Raw genomic sequence first — 18,973 nt, 5'->3', positions numbered from 1 at the left:
TGGGTTTATCTATGAGGGGTCCCACATGGAGCAGTAATGCCTCTTAGGTGTTGTGCTCTGATAGACACAGGTGAATTCATATTCTGTAGTCAGAAGGGGAGTGTTATGAATGCACAGCAATTTCTGGTAGAAATCAAAGATATGCAGGGTCCTTGACAGCTCTGTCTTTGTGGCTGGGGCTCTGACCCCACCATGTCCTTTTTTACTTCCTTAAATATCAGGATATGCAAATAGCAGTGATTGAAGGAATGCATCCTGGCCTGGGCATATCTATCTAATCCAGTCTGAGACAGTGTGCCTCTTCGATGAAGACAGACCCAGAGCAAGGCAGGATTACTAAAGATTCTGCTGTGCTCTTTCATCCAAGGGATGTTATTGCTAGAAGCCGTGCATTTTCTATCGCAAGATCTTAAAGCTTTTTTTTTTATCACATCTCATTAAGTTTCCATCACCCACCTCTCCGTGTGAAGATGAAAAGCATTATTGTCCCCATTTTAGAGCTGGGGAAAGTCAGGCATGAAGGGCTAAGCTTAAAGCAACCTTTCTAAATGGATACAGGAGGCTTTGGCAGAGTCTTGTAAAGAACCTGGCTTTCCGAGGTTACAGGGCTTACAATTCTAGCCTAAGATCAGTTTTTTCCCTCCTGTTCAGAGCCCTGACAGTCCTGTGAGAAATCTTATGTAAATACAGGTTGTAGCTGTTGATATAAATCACTGTAAATCAGTAGCTGACATCAAAAGCATAAAGTTGCTGCTTCTTTCCTAATGAATGGGCATTTCATTCACCTGACAATGCTGAGAATCACATCACCCTGCAAGCCTGCTCCCATCCCTCGCTCTCTGTGTAACTGGAGTTAGTGCTGCCCCCTCCCTGTATCTAGTCATGCAAGCTGTGCTCAGCCCTGCTGCAGAGAAATATCTTTTCAAAAGCTGCTCCTTCTTGTTCACGTATCTCATATGCATCACAGAGAAAAGGGCTTTACTGCATTGCATCTACCCATCCACTCATTCATAAGCTGATTTCAGCCCCACTGCAGGATGAAATCCTTTTATCCTGTCCCTCCACACTTTCCACTGCTCTGCTGGCATTCCCCTTTTTATCAGTCCCATATCCTCACCACAGGCTCACCATAGGGTGGTGGCTTCTCAGGCCCTGTCAACATAGACAGGAAGGGAGAAAGGCAAACCAGCCACCTTGGCAGCCAAAGCACAGACAGTCCAGTGTTGCTGTCTTTCCAGCAGCATGCCTCTGAGCCAGAACCTGCTAAACACAGCAGGAAAGCCTCCCTTAACTTGAAGGCACTCTGGACTAGGGCCCACCATCAGATATGTCAGTGACAAGCAACTATAACAACAGAAGTCAAAATGGTTGCCAACAGACAACATCACACTTCTTAATGTTGCCAGTGGCTGAATGGGTGATCCCAGGGAGCATCCAGCATTTCCTATCATAGCGCTCTGGGTCTATGCAGGGCTTGCAGGCGCTGCTGCCCTTTTCACCCTTGTAGTGCTCTGGCATGGACTAGTGCTTGCTGGAGAAATCAGTGTCCTCATGGAGCAACACATCATTCATATTGTACAACCATCTCTCGTGCTCAGAAAGGTGTTCGTCTCCAACCAGCTGTGCTGATATTTCAGTCCAGAAACCTTGGCAGCACTGACTGAAAGGGTGAGTAGCTGTTGGAAAACCTTCCTGAACCTGTGCCGAATTCAGAGCCTGCTCCTCAACAAGGGGCAAGCAGGGGCAGAGCAGAGGGAACGCATCGTATGCAGCCTGGGAGAAAATACAGCACAAGTCCCAGGCAGCTGGGTTGCTATGGCTGAATAAACTAAATCTGGACTAGTGTGTGGTGAGAATAAATGCATCAGTACCCAGTGGAATAGGAAAGCTGTCCAAGTAGATCTTTTCTCCTTTTTCAGGCTGGACTACATGGCTTTGCTCCATTGACTTGCAGGACAGAAATCTTTGATTTTTGAAGCTGATTATCTGGCTAAGAGATGACAGGGAAGAGAGGAGCAGTAGCTCTCAGCCCCCAATAGCCTATCTAGGGAGTGAATGAAAGTGACAAAAACCTGCCAGCACACTGCCTACACATGAAGAAATTCTGTTTCCAGTCCCCTGGGGGCGACTTCTCCTGAAAATCCCTTTCCTGAGAGAAAAAAAAAAAAAATTAAAAATCACTCCATATATGTGTCTATATGTGATTTTTCTGCTTGATTTAGACCTATACAAAAAATGACACTATGACAGTCATCACATTTGTGTCAAAGGAATGGGACAGCCTTGCAGCTCTGGGCTGTGACAGACTGGTACCTGGGATGACCCCGGTGCAGGGCGGTACCTGCATACCGACTACCCCACACGCTGTGGGCGCGATGAGAGATGACAGCTTTAATTGCTAACTGCAGAAACGGAGAGCATGGAGGCAGAGGTGCAAAGGAGATGCAGGAGGAGGCCATGCGTGGGATCTCCCCATCCCGCTCACGTCGTATCCCTGCCTCCTTTCCTAGACTGGGAGAAGAGCCCACAAGGGAGTGTAAAATGCAACGGGGGGAGGATGGCATGTATTTCTCCTTCAGACACACTCCCCCTTGCAGCGCTAAGTGCAATTTACATATGAATGCTGTGGTGTTCTTCATAAGCAAGAATTAAGAGAACAAAAGGGTGCAGGAAGTGAGGGAAAGGGAAAAAAGTCAGAAACTGGAGGTGGTGACAGGCACCCAGAGGCAAGGTTACCACTCAGAGTTATTCAGTGTTGTCCCTGCTGACATACACTCCAAGGGGTATAATTTAAGAAAGAGTTGCCTTTCCATGCTTTGTCCCCATCCCGCCTGTCCCCCTGATCTGTTCTGCCCTGATTTCTGATACACTCGTGCAGCATCTTTCTACGGTGGTCACAATGATCTGAGCTTTTCAAACCCAAGGAGAACTTTTCTTAGCACTGCAGCCCTCTCTGCTGTGTATTACGTGCTTTTGCACGAGACTGACAGCCACGTGTACACTCAGGATGAAAAAATTAAATGGATTTGGAGAAATGAATTCGAATGGTGCCTTGGGACCTTGGATCCCCAAGGTCAAGGTTAGCAAGCGCACAGGCTAAGGTACAAATTCCCAGTGAGGCACACACAGATCACAATAGAGAAATCCAAAATCCTATTTGACAGAAAATAAAATAAAACAATAGAACATGGATGTGGGAGTGTACCTATTTAGTTAGGAAGTTCCTTAAAAGTAGTTACTGGTAAAACAAGATTTCTACTATGAACAGAGAAACATATCTTTATTCAGTCTCTTGTTAGTTTATTCAACATCCTCAGATTGCTCAACTCTCAATTGCGTTAAATAGGGGCTAAATTCCCAGCAATTCTTCTGACAAAGGGGTCTCCAAGATCCGGAAGACTATCCAAATATAACTTGAAGAATGTTGCAGCCAGAATGACTGAGTAAAGATAGGAGTGTTAGAAAAAGCGAAAGAAAGTGTGAGAGCATGTGTGAGAGACAGATAGCTTCACTGTCCCGCAAGTGAAGTAAGGAAAATTATAGCTCTCCTTAAGTTTTGTGTCAAGTAGAGCTGAGGTTCCTGATGCTGGGTTTGGATCAGCTTGCTTTCTTTTCAATCTTCTCCTTCTTTCTTTCTCTTTTGCTATGTGCAGGACCTATATTTTTATGGAAAACTGACATTGTTTCTTATGGAGTCTTTTTAGATCCGTATGCATTAACAAAGAGGTTAAAAGCTCTGCCCAGGGCAGTACTGTCAGAGATTAAAAGGCTGTTATTCGTGGGATGAGTCAGAGGGAGTGGCAGATAGATTTTTCTCCTGGGGGCACAAAGGAGGTGTCAGGGAACCATTACCTTGAAATCCCAGCCAGAGCAGGTTCACGAGGCACTAACAACTCTTCCAGCCTCTCTCTGGGTTCTGGGAATTGTCCACAGAAGGGACAGAAATTGAAATGAATATTCCAGTGTTTCTCAAGAAATAGAACTTGGTAATGTTTCAATTACTTAAACAGTTCAAAATCATGTTTTCAGTTCTCATATTTCTTTTTTATTGAATTTTCCAGTTTTGTTATTTTTATAGCCTTAACTATGCTCTGATGTCAGCATGTATAACTTTCACGTCAAGAAACAATATGAAAAAAAGTAGTGAAGAAGAATCTCTAACGAAAAATGGTGTTTTCAAATGCAATTTGGCATTTCCTGAAATTATTTTTTTTAATAGGTAAGTTTTCTATTCCCACATCCTCTGTAATGGAATTTTACAAAATTCATTCAACTTTTATCCAAGGAATAGCAAAACAACAAAGAAACAAAACCCACAACCACTGAGACGAAGTTTTCAATGAGACACTTCTGCCTAGCCTTGCTCACTGCAGTATCTTTCTGGATGAGTGACAGGCCACAAATTATCTACAGAAATCACCTGCCAAATCATTTCAAATAAAATGTGCAAGGAAACCATGATGTGCTCTCGAACAATTCACAGAGTCACCTCTGCTATCTGCTATCTGTGACTGCCCAGCTGTAACGAGGGAGCTGCCAGCCAGCGCCCAGCCTCGCTGCACCAGCTAAGGGGGATTAAAGCCTTGAGAAGGAGGGGAAGGCACTGACAGGCTGAAAGTTCGGAGCGTTGGGTACACTAGAGCCCGACCTTGTGTTGCTGCCTCACTTGGAGGTAGGATAGGAGGACGTGGAGCCTCAACTGCCTTCTTCCTCAGGTTCCCTTATCTTCCCACCGGCCAATCAGCGCGATGAGTTTCCAAGGAAGTCATTCAGTCCGCTGCAGTCAATTAATCAGAGCAAGTCGCACACCCCGTCTGCTGTCACAAGCCGTTGGGAAGAGTTTCTGTAATCCTGCCTTTGAACTCCGCTGTTATTGCCGTTTACAATGGGTTTATTGGAGGCTTAATTGAATTGGTCCTGCTCGCAGTGCTCACTGCTAACGCGACGGCCATTAGTGGCTGCTAATGAGGGAATCCAGAGGATTACTGCATCAATTATCAAGTTTGTTTTGGACCGGAGGGGCAGCCCACAGCGAGCTCCGGTGAATTCAGCTCACAAGTGTGGCACAGCGAGCATGCGGGAAGCCGAAGTGCTCACTGGCTCCCGCATCTTGGAGAGGCGCCCACTGCCACATCCCCGTGTGCTGGTCCTCAGCCCTGCGGGGGGTCATCCTCATCCTGCGGTGGGAAGGACCAGCATACCTCGCTGCCACTGGAGGAAGAAACACCTGCTTTGTGGGAAACCACCAAGAGAAAGTACCCAAGGCCACGGGAAAGGAAGCAAAATGACCATACTCTTTCAAAAAGAGACAAACCGTTTGCTAGAAATGGTTGGTGGGGCCTTGTTTTCCATAACCAGAGAACCAGAAAAGTTGATGCGGACCCTGAGTAGGAAAGCATATTGCAGGAGAAACAATACTGTGTGCACTGCAGTGTGCAGATCCTTACTCGTACTTCAGATAGGTAAACATCTATATCCCCATCTTTAGAGAAAGGGGGAACTCCTTTCCTAGGAGAGAGGGGGCTGCCGCGGGAGGAGGGGGAGAGAAGGGAGGGAGCGATAGTCTTCCACACTAGGAAGAGGTTGCTATACGCAGCCAAGACCTCCCAGCAGGAAGGAGGCATCAGTCGCAGCCTGCCTTGCTGAGCAGCAGTGTGCTCTCCAAGCCCCGAAGGGAAGCGGGGGGCCTGACTGCCTGGCTGTGAACAAGTGCTGGAGATGCAGCACAGGTCGGCTGGTCTGTGCCTGCCAGGACTAAGGGATGCGGCTGCCCATCTGCTGCCTTGCTACACTGCCAAGCAAAAACAGGGAGGGAGGTTTTTTTCTTTTTTGATTTTTTTCTCTCTCCCGTCTCCCTTCCCTGCAGCTCATTTTTCTTCTGAGTTTCAGATAAGAAAGCGTTCATGAGCAGCGTTAATTATGTTCTGTGGAGGTGAATATGGGGCTGCTGGGTTGCAGCAGACAGGGTCTCTCGGCTCTTGTGCCTGAGGCAGCTCCTTTGCTGCTCTGCCGTGCTGATGTGGAGCACAAGAAAATCTTGCACATGGACCTGCTGTGGAGCTGGAGTCAGGCTGCCTGCCTGTGCCCCAGCCAATGGTCTCCCATGCCATGGAACCCATGGATACTGCAGAAAGGAGGTCCAGCAGCCTAACAGGTGAAGGCTGCGAGGGGAAAGAAAGGAAAGAAGGGACTAGTGAGGGAAAAAGCAAGGAGATGATCATGAGGTGGGAAGAAGGCGACACTAGAGGGATAAAGTGTCCTTGTTGGGGAGCCCTAGAGAAACTGAGAATCTGGTGATCCTTTTTGCATTAGACATTTTCAAATGTGGCGACTTTCCTTCCCCAGCCCTACAAACTCATTCGCTTCTCTTTCCCTGGCTTGTAGTTGCAGGAGACCTCTCTTGAAAGGTTGCCTGAGGGGGAGAGGTTGACACAAAAATACATCTTCTTCATTCTCCTGAGCTAGAGGAATACAATAATTGGGACTGCCAATCAATTTGTAGCTGGGAGACAAAAAGGCAGTGAAGAGGATGACCATCAAACCACCAGTAAAAAGGACCAGCTTCAACCAGTTGTGCCAGTGAATGGAAGACCCGAGTAAAACGATGAGGAAGTGAATTTCCAGGAGTTCTCTTATTTCTTCACACAGTCCCGAGGAGCCACAACATAAAGGGAGAAAATTGAGTTTCTGCTCTGAAGGGTGCCAAAACTAAGCAAGCCCTGAGGGGCAGAAGGAGGGCAAAAGCGGGGACCACTGAAGAGAGAACCTTTCTGGCTATGGGAAGAACAAGACATTACCAAATTTGGATCAAAATGACACTGGAAGGAAGGGAAAAAAGCCTCTTGCTGAGGTGGAGTAGGCTAATCATTAGCTCTCCCGAGTGGTGGAGGGGGAGGGAGGCTGCCGGAGGAACCGGTGGGACGATTACTTGGGGACCTGAGGAGCTAACAAGAGCAGCTATTTCCATTTCAAATGGAAAGGCGAGAGGAGATCAAACACATTTCACAGTAATGATCCGGAGCCTTTCCCTGAACACTGAGCCACACAAACGCTCAGGGTAATTGAAGCCACATGCAGCTAAGATGGAGAAGCTAAAATCTGCACAAGGGAGCTGGGAGAAAAACACCCACAAAGCAAACATAAAATCCCAACTTGCAACAAACAAACAGCTCTGCGATTCCCTAGCACTGGTCTCCCCACCCTCCAGTTTGCCTACCACGGGCGAGCAAGAAGTGCTCTTCAAAATAACACCACCCCACTCTTTCTGCAGCTCCTCAAAATCGATGGGCACCTATTCCCAATCCCATGGGTGAATGAGCCAGTGGGGGGAAAAAAAAATTGATAGTAAATAAACACTTGTGTTAAACCTCGGTTTCAAATAGTTATGGAATAAGAATGTCAGTAAACACAAGATGGGCTTGAGATCTTTTTGCTTATTCATCCATTTTCTAAAAAGACTAAGGTGACTTCTGTTTAGAACTGGTGAGGAATACTGATCAACTGCTCGTTGCTTTCATTCCTTGATCTCCTGCTAAGGCTGCATGAAGTGTATTAAGTGGTAGTTTGATATGGTCACATTCTTCCTATCTGGAAACTATCCTGAAATCCACCAGCCTACTTCAGAGTATCTGTTGCCATTTTCATCACTAGCTCGGGATTTAAAAAACTGTCAGTTCCAACGTCATAAACACTGATTACCTTACCCAGCCTCAGATTTCCAAATGCCATTCTAAGAGCAAATCTGAGTCCCAATCCCATTCCTGCAGTCCAGGAGCCTTTGGACAAGGGAGAAAAGAGTTTCCATGTTGGAGAAAAGATGAAGGTCAGGTTTATTTAACAAAAAATGTAGTGTGTTTTTTTTATTCAGTTAATCCAAACCTAGTAATGCCTGCCCCAGGTTTTAAGTACTTGCCTTAGAAACAATCCACAATGGTATCAAGCACCTCAGAAACTCTAAGCTCTTCCTCCTTCTCCAGTCACCTTGACCGATGTCAGAAAGCTAGGGCTTTTCACACTGGCAGCAGAGCCAGGAACACCTTCAGAGAGAGAAATAAGACCACTCTGCAGAGTATTGGGTGTTTTCTCCAGTTGGAGACAGAAGCCTCACGCTACACATTACTTAACTTCTGCACAGCAGCAGGAAGAAGAGGGAAAGCAGTTTCTAAGGTAACCGCACACCCAGTGCCTTGGACTGTGCAGAACACAACCAGCTGCTGGGAACAGCTGGGAGGCAATGGACAGCGTGCAGGTGAGTGCTGTCGCTAGCAAGAAGCTCCATGCAGCACCAGGAAGGCATGATGCTGCACTGAGCCAACTGAAGGAAAGACCCTGGGTGGGGCATGCTCCAACAATCCCATCCTGCAGGGACCAGTATGTGGGTCCCTGCATGCGGGTGCAAGGAAACCCTCTTGCAGCACGTCACTGGGGAGGCTTGCTGCAAATCACATGGTGTTTTCTCCCTCCTCCAACCAGGTTCTGAAGGCTGCTCATCACCCCAGCTACCTGTCTCCTTCCCCACAGTCTCACACTGACGATTTGCCTCCCAAGAGATAATTTCAATCCTTGTAGCCTGTCCTTCTCCAAGGGTCAGCTATCATGGCAGCAAGAGACAAGAGGTCTGCACAGACGGAGCAGTTCCACCCCAGGGCTAAGGTGGGACAGAGCCTCATGGTAACATCGCTGAGAGATCTCCAGGTCAAACCAAGGGCTGTCCTCTCCTTGATGTGGCCCGTCCCCAGCACTATTCTTAAGAATTAGTTGTAGGAAGAGTTTCAAACCCTCCAGAGCTGAAGTGAGAGAGCTGAGGTACCTAGAGGTGGGGATCCACTGGTCTGAGCTGAGGCTCATGAGTGGCATGCATGAACCCAGGTGCAGGTCTGCGTAGGTGCTGTGGGGATCAGGCCATGTCTGCACCCATATTTTATGTGCATTGGAGACAACACAGTGAGCACTGATAGCCCCAAGGGAGTCTGTTCCCCAGCTATGACCAAGCACATTGTGGACACAGTTTGTTCCCATCTCCAAGGGAGGTCAACCAATCCACCAAATACCAGCCTGCCCAAGCTGGTATGAGTTTTGAACCCTGTTCCAGGGTTGAAGTTTCTGGCTCTTGGTGTCATGAGAGTTTGGTCTGAGCCTAGCTGGGTAAAACTTAGAGCTGAGGCACAAAGCACTCCACTCCTGGACATGGAGACAGGTTGCAAGGGATGTCACTAACACAAAGAAGCCTCAGAGCCCAGACCAGTGAGGGAGAGAGAAAGCACACATATGTGCTGTGGGACTGCCTGTGGGGGACATGCCAATGCCCAAAGCATGAAGAAACCTCTGCAAACAAGCATGTGGGTGAGAGAGTGTGCCTGGGGCACAGGAGGGGATAAAACAGCCCCCATGGCTCTCAAAGTAAAGCAACACACAGTATGTAGCTCTCCTCATGTACAGGCCACATTGGATCCCACAGAAACCCCTTTTGCAATGCGGAGCCCTGGACATCAGCAATCCCGGAAAGAAGAGCCTCCTTTTAGCATCTGCAGCATATAGACATGCATGCAAGCCAGACCCAGGTGTGAACCCTGTGTGTGTGTGTGCATTCAGGGTAGACAGAGGTACACAACACACATAGGTGTTCTGTGCAAGTGAGTGAAAGCCCGGACACTAATTTCTGAGTCCATTTGGTAAAATACAGGCAGCAGAGCCTCTGCCGTGCAGTACATGGGAGCACCTCAGCCAGCTGGCAGCCCCACCTTGTGCTGCAGCCAGCACCAACGCAGCCTTGCCTGATATTGAAACCATTACTCTTCACCATTCCCTCACCCTGTGCTGCCTCTTCATCCCCCAAGAAGCTTGAAGCTAAAATTATACACCCGAATAATTATTCTGTGGCTTGAAAACAATCTTCCTCCCTTACCACCCTTTCCTTTGACGTGTGTGTTTAATATCAAATTATTTATAACCCAGCCTTGCGGTCAAGCTTTTAATAAAAGAGCTGCCAGAGACTTTTAAAAGCATCGTATTCACTCGACTAGCCACATTATGCTGAGTAAGGGCTGCAGGGCTTTAGCGGAAGGAGTCTTGCTGCTGAAAATCCCCCCAGTCCATGTGCGCACGTGTTTTACTCACTCACAGTGTCCCTTGTTCTTTCCATGCCGTTTGTTCTGTCTCTCCTCCCTTCCCCTATCTAGATCTGTAGTCCCTGCCTGGCTATCGTAAAATTACTGCCAGTACTGATGTCTACAAATAAAAGAATGATTAAAAAGGGATTCTTAAATGCCACGTGGATTTTTCCTTCCCTAGAATTATGCATAACCAAAAGAGAGGTCAAATAAATGAAGGAATGGATCCTTTAACCCTCCCTGCTTCCTTCCTCAGCTTTATCTGCTTCTTTTCACTGCACTAACGTTTTCCTTCTCCAAGAGTATATATGCACATATATATATACATATTCCTCTCCCCGGGTTCAGCATGTAATATTGATGAATTCTGCTCCCCTAAATGAAGGTTTGTTGGAGAAGAAGCCTGCAGTTCATCTTCAGCAGGAGGAATGCAAATGTGTTGAAATCCTAGGAGGGATGGGACAGCAAAATACAAGGGCTGCTGCAGCAGCTGCCAGATCATGTTTGATTCTGTGCACGGGCACAGACAGCAGCAGGGCAGAAAAGCTGCCCTGAGCAACACCAACCCTCTTAGTTCCCCAAGCAAAAGGCAAAAACATGCTGTCCAAATAGGAAGCTTATTTATACAGAATTTATGCCTTGAATTATAGGGGAGGGCCAAGCTACTGTTAGCACAGATGTAAATCTGTGGCCAGTGAAGCTAAAAGGGAGTTATTCCAGACTTACACTCCCATCAGGGGGGTTTATACATGTAGTTTTCCACAGTGCCTTCTGCCATCCTGGGCATCACTGCACATGTCCAACTTCCATGGGCTCTGGTAGGAATAAAGCATGCACAGCAACTTGGTAATCAATCCCCTCGGGTCTGACATAAGACTTGCCCCCAGAGGATCTGAGCACTTGGAAGAAGAAAACCAACAACAACTCATAACATTTAGGGAGCTGTGCTTTTCTCTGCATCCTCTAAGGAGTAAAGCTATCATGCCTGTTCATCCCTGTATGTAATTGGACTCTGAGTGCCACGTGAGGAACATAAAAGAGGTGAGGATTGCACACAAGACCTCCAAGTGAAGTGCTTTGGCTGTTCCTGAGCATCTGGCATTCAGGTAGGAAGAGGTGGAGCTAGGAAGCCTCTAGCATCCCTGCATCTGTCTGAGGTCCCAGACCACAGCCCTTGCCCAAAAGAGCTACTGACCCCTTTTTAAATGCTCTATCAACCCCTGCATCTGAGATGGCAATCTATGTTCTCCATTAGGGGCAGAGTGGTCAGGATTAGGCACAATGACAGTGAGAGAAGGCACAAGTGAGAAGGGGTCAGGTGCCAAGGGTCTTTTCCCAGTCTTCCAAGTCACTAAACCACACTGTTTTTCCCCAAGTCATAGAGTCACAGAATGGTTTGTGTTGGAAGAGTTGGCTTAAAAATCATCTAGTTTCAAATCCCTGCCATGGGTAGGAGCACCCTCCACTAGACTAGGTTGTTCAAAGTCTTCATTTTAAAGTGATTAAAAACCTTGGAAAATCCCTTTTGAAAGTCCCTCAGCCAGAAGCCAAGCCCAGTGAAGCCAAACAGGAGCAACAGCAGCTAACCCAATGCTTGCTGCGTGCCTCAAGTGATCCTACCAAACCTACTGCCACATTACCTGCCCCAAGAGCCACAGCATCTCTGCTGGCCTTGCAGACATCTACTGAAGCCAGATGTACTGGGGGATTTATGAGGATTCTCGTGAGCTCTGTTCAGCATCACACATTCCCTGGCCGCAGCCAACCCAGGGAATGAACCATAAATCCCATTTCACAGATAGAAGGAGCAACGTGCAGAGAGGTGGACCATTTCACAGTCAAATCCCCCATCCAGATGCCTACTACCTTGGTCCCCCAGCCCTTCCCAAATCCTTTGGAGCAGCCCAGACCCCTTACAATATGCTGCTCCCACGCTATGACTTGTGGCGATGGAGGGTACCCATTGCTCCCCCTCCTTCTCTGTGTACTGGCAGCTGAACTCGTTATTTTTGTCCCCAGTTCAGAAGGCAGTTTCATGCACCCCACTGTGTGGCTTATCTTCTGCAATTAGCACTTCCCGCCATATCTGATAGGAGAGAAGGGCTCAGCTGCCCCTGATTAATTGCCGAGTATTTGCTTTCTTTTCCACTTCTGTGGCCTGGAATTAATTAGTTTATCCCTCTTATTCCTTTCATGGGCCAGAGCGTTCTCTTTTTTTTGCACAATTATATATAATAGCAACGCTTGAAATCCCCTGGGGAACAGCTGAGAGAGGCTCTCAATGGGGAGGAAAGGAGCCTGAAAGCAGTGAGATTACTAAAGGTCATATGTCCTATAGCTTCCCTGCGGTCTTAAAATACATATTATCCTCTGACTACAGTACGAATTCCTTCCCTGCACCACCTACCTTGCTGCCTTCTCCAGCTTTTTTAGTGAATTAATGCCTGAACAGCAGAAAAAGCTTGCAGACCTAAATCCCAAGTGTGAACAAGGGACACAAAAGGCAGCCCCCCCCTCCCTTGGCTGGACACCTTCAGGTGCTGCAGAAAACACAGACCTCACAATCCAGCAGGGGCAACTTAGAAATACTTGCCTGGCCCCTACAAGTTACATAGCGTCTAATTTGAAGGAGATACTACAGTTTAGATATAGCAGTTAAACAGTCTCTGACTGAAGAGGATCACTCCCGCGGCTCCCTCAAAAGCCAGCCAACAGCATGCTGCTGACTTGGGAGAAAGGAGTTAAGAAGAAGATTCCTGAGAGCAGAAGAAGACCATGTCCAGTCCCTCCCTTCCAAATGTGCGTGGCACTGGAACCAGTGTTAACATCCCAGCTTTGTTTTCCTGGACAGTAGTGTAAATCAGGAATAAATGATCATGAAAGCACAGTTACTGAAAACAATTCTGGATCCTTTGGCCAAAAGGAGAAGGCTCTTTTTTGATACTTTTTTATTGATTATCTCCAAACTAGGTCTTGTCTAGAAACTGCAGCTCTTGGGGAACAGTATGTGGGGCAGTCCTCCACCTAGCATGGGGAAAAATGAAGGCATCTGGGAAGGAGTGAGGCAAAACTTTATTCAGTTTGCAAACTGTTGGCAGTAGATCCATTTAAGCTCATATTGACTGAGGTTTATAGACCCATAATTGTTATCTTCCTTCTTATCTCATCACACACATCATTAGGCAATTTCATCTTTACGGTCCACATCACCCGGGCCACCTCACTTACACATCTCTTTAAACTGGGACTTATGCCTCATATGGCTGTATTTGTATTGATCACAGCCTGAGTTTCAGGATGCTTTTCAGGTGCCAAGGTTCCTGTACATTAAAATTTCAGTGCTATCTCACTTGAAGATGTGGCACAATGATGCAGCCAGGATGCTGCCCCCAGCTCTCGGGCTGTCAGGATGAGTGGTTTCCTCTGGGATGGGGAGGGAGGGATTCCAGGACACTTATACTGCCAAGAATTAGGCAAGCACTTGTTTTCCCATCAGAATACCTGCAGAGCTAAAGCTATGCAGCTTTGAGTCAAAGAGCAGACTGCAAGTCAACTCTTATGGGTGTAAAAGAGATGGGATGATAAGGTAAGACAATGTGCCTAAGACCCTGACACCCAATTCTTTGAACTGACATTTCTCTCCCCCTGCTCCCTTGCCTCTTGTCTCTACCTTAATTTGGCTGTCTTAATTATTTAGCAGTGCCTAATTGTCTCCCCTACAATCCTTTCAGGTAGACTAGAGGTGATAAAACCTGTGAAAGGCGAAGCCTCTGCATTGGCTGAGCTGCAAATCAAGAAGCAGATGAGGACTGCAGGCAGGGCGTCACGGCATCTCCTGCAGCTCTCCTCCCTTTCCTTTCTCTTCTTTTCCTTCTCCTGACTTGTAGCTCTGCCAGTTCTGCATCACAGACCCCTCTGAACTTTCTCTGCAGGCAGGGTGTGAACGGAGCACAGCCATGCCTGGAAATCTGTAACTACGCAACTGTGTGTCAAGGAGGGGGAAGTGGGTCAGGGGCTGGCCATGCACACAACGTGGAGCTAGGAAATGTGAGCATGCTAGGTATTACTGCACACACCCACCCTTTTATTTGAATCATGGTCTGTACCCTTCAGTATATACTGCATGCTCTAGAGAGTATCTGCTGAGCAGAAGGCATTAACATACAAAAAGGAGGGAGCTTGCTTTAAAGCAACTGTGTATATCCATCCAGAGAGTGTGTTGCAGTAAGTGAGTCGTTTCAGGGGAAATGGCTGCATCTTTCTCCTTGGAAAGGTGCCCAGATGAGCACTGGTAGGCTCTGCCTTGATTCAGCATGGTGTTGGGGGAACAGGCATTTCTTTGCTCTCATATTCAAAAGGATAAAAAACACCCACAGCTGTTTCTCTCATCCATTTTTCTGGGGAGGACAAGGTGCCGTAGTTTGTTGCCTTACTCTATAAGGAGTTTTTCCTTGTCCCTGGCACTGTGGGGCACAACTGGAGAAGGTGAATTTGTTTATGGGGAGAGCAAGTTGTGCCAGTGGTCTGTTGAGGGGTCAAACATAGCCTCTGTCCCACAGTAACCTATGTGTTGCAGTCTCAAGTAGCAGATACAGAGGAGAGACCCTTTTGCCTCCCTATATGAATTCCTGTTTATATAAGATCTTAGACTGATATTCTGGTTCTGCTGCTTCAACACCTGCATCATCCCCCAGCTATGCTCTGCTGGTGTAAAATGGTTACTGTGCCTTTACATGGACGGTGCTACAGTCATTTACACCTCCTGAACCTTTAAAACTCTCTCTCCTTTATAATTAGAGGTGGACCTGACCTCCTATGTAGAGCTCTGCTTAGTCTTATGTGGCAGGAATGCAAAACTGAGAAATCTCTTCACCCCTCCAACCCCCCCCCCCATCCCCTCCCCCTGACACCCCTCCTCCCAGCACCTGCAATGCGATTCATGCCCATGCACCAAGGATTGTTCTTTGTTTAACCTTAAAATAATCTACAGCTTTACTAAGGTGGCACTCACAGAAGTGACTTGAAAGCAAACCAATAAACGTCCCTCTTAATTCCTTGGTAAAGCTTTTCATTTTCTGTTGTTTTTTTCACAGTTCTGAGTAACAGCAGACAGGGAAGATATGCAACATACTGGCTTTGAATGACATGGAAAGCCAAGCCCTGCTCATGACAGCTCATTCAGGTTTGCAGAAGCAGAGCCCAGAGACACATGCGTTCCTGCATGCCAAATTCTGAAACGGCATTTGCAATTGCGGAGTGCCTGTACAAACCAAGCATTTCACATGAGCAAACATATTTATTCAGCCTCATTTGAATGCAAAGCTGCCATCATTACATGCATAAAGTAAGCATGCAATATCCTCACAAGACCCCCAGTGGTGATGGAGTGCACTCCCCAACTTCCTAGCAGCAAAGTCCTGGGATTTCAGTGTCAAGCATTGCTCAAAAAGAAGGTTAGAATCCTATCAGATCCCAGTTTGTTGTTACACACTGACTACCTCAAATTCTCCCTACTGGTTTCATACAAGTGTTGTACTTTTTGCTTACTTCTGTACACGTCTTTGCTGGTTTTCCAGAATTATTAAGCATCTGTCACAATCCACCCCAGAGCTAGCTGCATTTCAGCTGTGGCTGAATGATTGCTGTGTATGTAGTCTTCAAAGCAGTGAGTGATTCTTCAAGATGACAGGCACTGGGGATGTCAGTCATTTTCATTAACATAAATAAGATATGTTTCATTTTAGTCACTCTAAAATCATTGAGTCATTTATTGATGTCTCAGTAATTTATGAGCTCTGTATCTTGGCTAGAAACCTACCAGCGTGACTGGTTGCAGGAAGAAATGGGCACAGTACAGAGATAGATCTCAGTTTAGCTGAAGTTCAGCTATTTCTTCCCTGGGTCAGAATGTTAAAAAGACCACGATGACAAGGCTTGGGAGCCTTTCACCTGTAGTTCATACAGTCAATGACAAAATGCCACTGCAGAGCCCAGTGAGAAATGTGATCGTCATTCCTCATGTTCCTGTTGGTGCTATGACTTATCATGGGAATCCAAAATCTAAATCCAACTCCCATTTTTGCTAGCAACCCTAGCCCAGAAGGCAAAGGACCCACTAGAACAGAGAATGAACATTCTTCTTGCTCCTAGAAATGGGCAGCCAGGGGAGGAGCATATGTTATCTTTGCTCCGCTGCAGCCGGAACTTTTGTCTAGAGGGGTGATGAAAGGGAAATGTGAGTGTCCCAGGGTGTCAGAACAATCATCAGTCTAATTTCAGACAAAAATTTTAGCAGGCAAGAGAACTGAGTGGGTTCAGATGAGCTCTAGAGAGGCACCCAGATTCTCTGCTAATGAGACAAACCAAAATGGGATGCCAGCTTGGCACAGTCCAGAGAGAAAGAGCCCTGCAGCCTCAACACCACCTCAGCGGCCCTCAACCCAGTGGTGGGATGGAAGATTTGTCAAAAAAACATGTCCAGGCTCAGCATTTGTCACACTGGCCTCTCTCTGTCACATGTTTCAGATCCTCTCTACTCTCAGAAATGCCCAGCAGGGATAACCATGAAACCAATGAGAAGAAAGGTGGAGGAATCATGACCAGTACAAGAGTCAGCCAAGCAAGGTGTGATGCTGGGGATGCACACAGCCACTCCAGCTTTGCCCACGATTTTTTCTTGGGACAGAAGGAGAATGAGAGAAGATTAGGTATAGGATGCCCAGAGCTCACACTGACGTTTCTCACTTCCCCATAATCTCACCTCTTTGGTGCCTCACTGCTGTGAGAGAGACAACTTTAAAAAGAGGTTTTATCAATGCCAGCAAGGAGGAGAAATAAAAGCAACCCAAAATGCAAACAAAATTCTATGTCCCTTGGTCTCCTTCCTTCTCTCGCCTCTATTTCTTTCTTTCTTTCTTTCCCTCTTGTTTCGATCATGTTTTCTTCTCTCCTCCCTCTCTTACTTTCCCTCCCCATCCCTTCCTGCCTCTTTCGATCTTCTTCCCCATGTTTTCTCCTAGGAATTCCCATAGGGATCCAACTCTGCCCACAAAAACATCTGGCTCCTTTAAACTCTACTTTTAAAAAGGTGTCAGCAGTGTTTCAGTGACCAGTCAGAGGGACTTGGGCATCACTGCTTTGCCACCAGGCTGCTCTGTGCCACACCACCTCTTCCAAACAACCCACAGGAACTGGTAGGTCCCACAGTCCTGCACTCACCCAGGGACCCTTGGCCCTGGAGCAGAGGGAGGAGATGGTCCTGACCTCACTACAAAGTTGTATCACACCTGAGGATGATGGTTTTTAGAAAATATCCTCAGGAGCTACCACTCACTGCCTCTGACACAGGGTGATCCTTGGTTCCCTCCAACTCCAGAATTGTGTCTCTGTGGATGACCCTTGTGCAGGCTATAGATGCTCAGGTGCTGCTGCCTCTTCAACTGGGAGCCATTGGGAGCCCTAGCTTTAGAGGGTTTATGAGGGGCATCAGCACACTTGTAGCAAGCGTGGGTAGAGTCCTTCTCAAATCTTCATTTGGGAAGCCTAGCCATGATGTTCCAAAACTTAAAGACCCTGCTCCTCCTTGCTCCCACCTGAATGTCACCTCTTGAGATGCAAAACCAAGGCTTGAGGCTAGAATTGTCAATTCTGTGTTTGTCAACTTGTTTCCCAGGAATGTTAATGATCTTCCTGCATGGCCAACAGCCTTCAGTGGTAAAATATCTGATGTGGAACGTTAGGGCTTCCATTGATTTACTTATAGTGCTTACAGGCAGTAAAGTTCTCTTTGTTTAGACCAGTTAATTGTATTTTCCAAGGGCATTTTTTCTACGTCTCTGTTATGTGTCAGTGGGATGGTGATACTGTAGCTGGGTGGGCTCACGCACAGATGGGAAGACTGGTAAACATCAGTTGGGGGTCTTTTAGACAGGCTGTGGTGGGAACCATGTAATTGCAACAGACAGCAGAGTTTTCCATGCAATTAAGGCATGCAGCATGGTGGATCCATGCAGCCACAGCAGGTCACTCTGCAGAAGTTAAGCTGCCAGTAGAGCCATCCATTGCTTTTGAATCAAGGCTCTTTTGCAAGCTACCTGGTCTGCTAACCATAGCAGAAGTGCAGTTGCATTCTGGTAGCACTGGAGCAACAGCCCAGCAAGTCTGGCTGTGTCGAGCTTCTCTGGCCAGTGGAAAAGCTGTGCAGATGCACTTTCATGGTGATGATAACTGAGATGTTTTAACTCCCATCTGTGATGAGTTATTAACATCCACAACATTAGTTATTACAGCCCAGTGATCAACAGTAGCAGAAGATGCTGCAGTATCTCTACTGCACATTAATATCTACCCTTAGTCAAACAAAGCAATCCCTCTGTGTGAAAGCAATGTATGATATATCACACTGCCAGATGAGTTTTCCCAAGCATCTGAAAGGTAGAAATGCAAGCAGCACATACGCATACAGCCCAGCATAGGAAAACTGAATTGTTAAAGGCGTGCCTAAACTTGTCACAATAGGACAGTTCTCTGAACCCAGGCACTATTGCTTTCTGCATATCTTACCTCCTCACAAGATGTACTGAAACTCTTTCTCACTGAGCACAATTCAGGAGTCAGAGCTGACATTTGAAAGCCAAGGCAGTTGTTTAAATGCAAAAGACAATAAATCTATATCAAGCCAAAAGGCCAGAACCACCTTACCATGTCTGGGAAAGGGTATCTCTAGACCAGTCTCCAGAGGGGAATCTAGTCCAACCCCTGCTGAGCTGCTAGCATAGCTGCTTGGCACTTTAGACCTTTTGTTTTAATTTTTGCATTTGCTTTTAGTGTAATTTTTTAATTACTGTTTTGAACCCTATTGAACA

Source organism: Empidonax traillii, unplaced genomic scaffold (genome assembly GCF_003031625.1).
Source record: "Empidonax traillii isolate 1590-97213 ecotype Southwest subspecies unplaced genomic scaffold, ASM303162v1 scaffold408:size522183, whole genome shotgun sequence".
Lineage (NCBI taxonomy): Eukaryota > Metazoa > Chordata > Aves > Passeriformes > Tyrannidae > Empidonax > Empidonax traillii.
The sequence above is the reverse complement of the archived record's forward strand: the minus strand, read 5'-3'. Positions refer to the sequence as shown.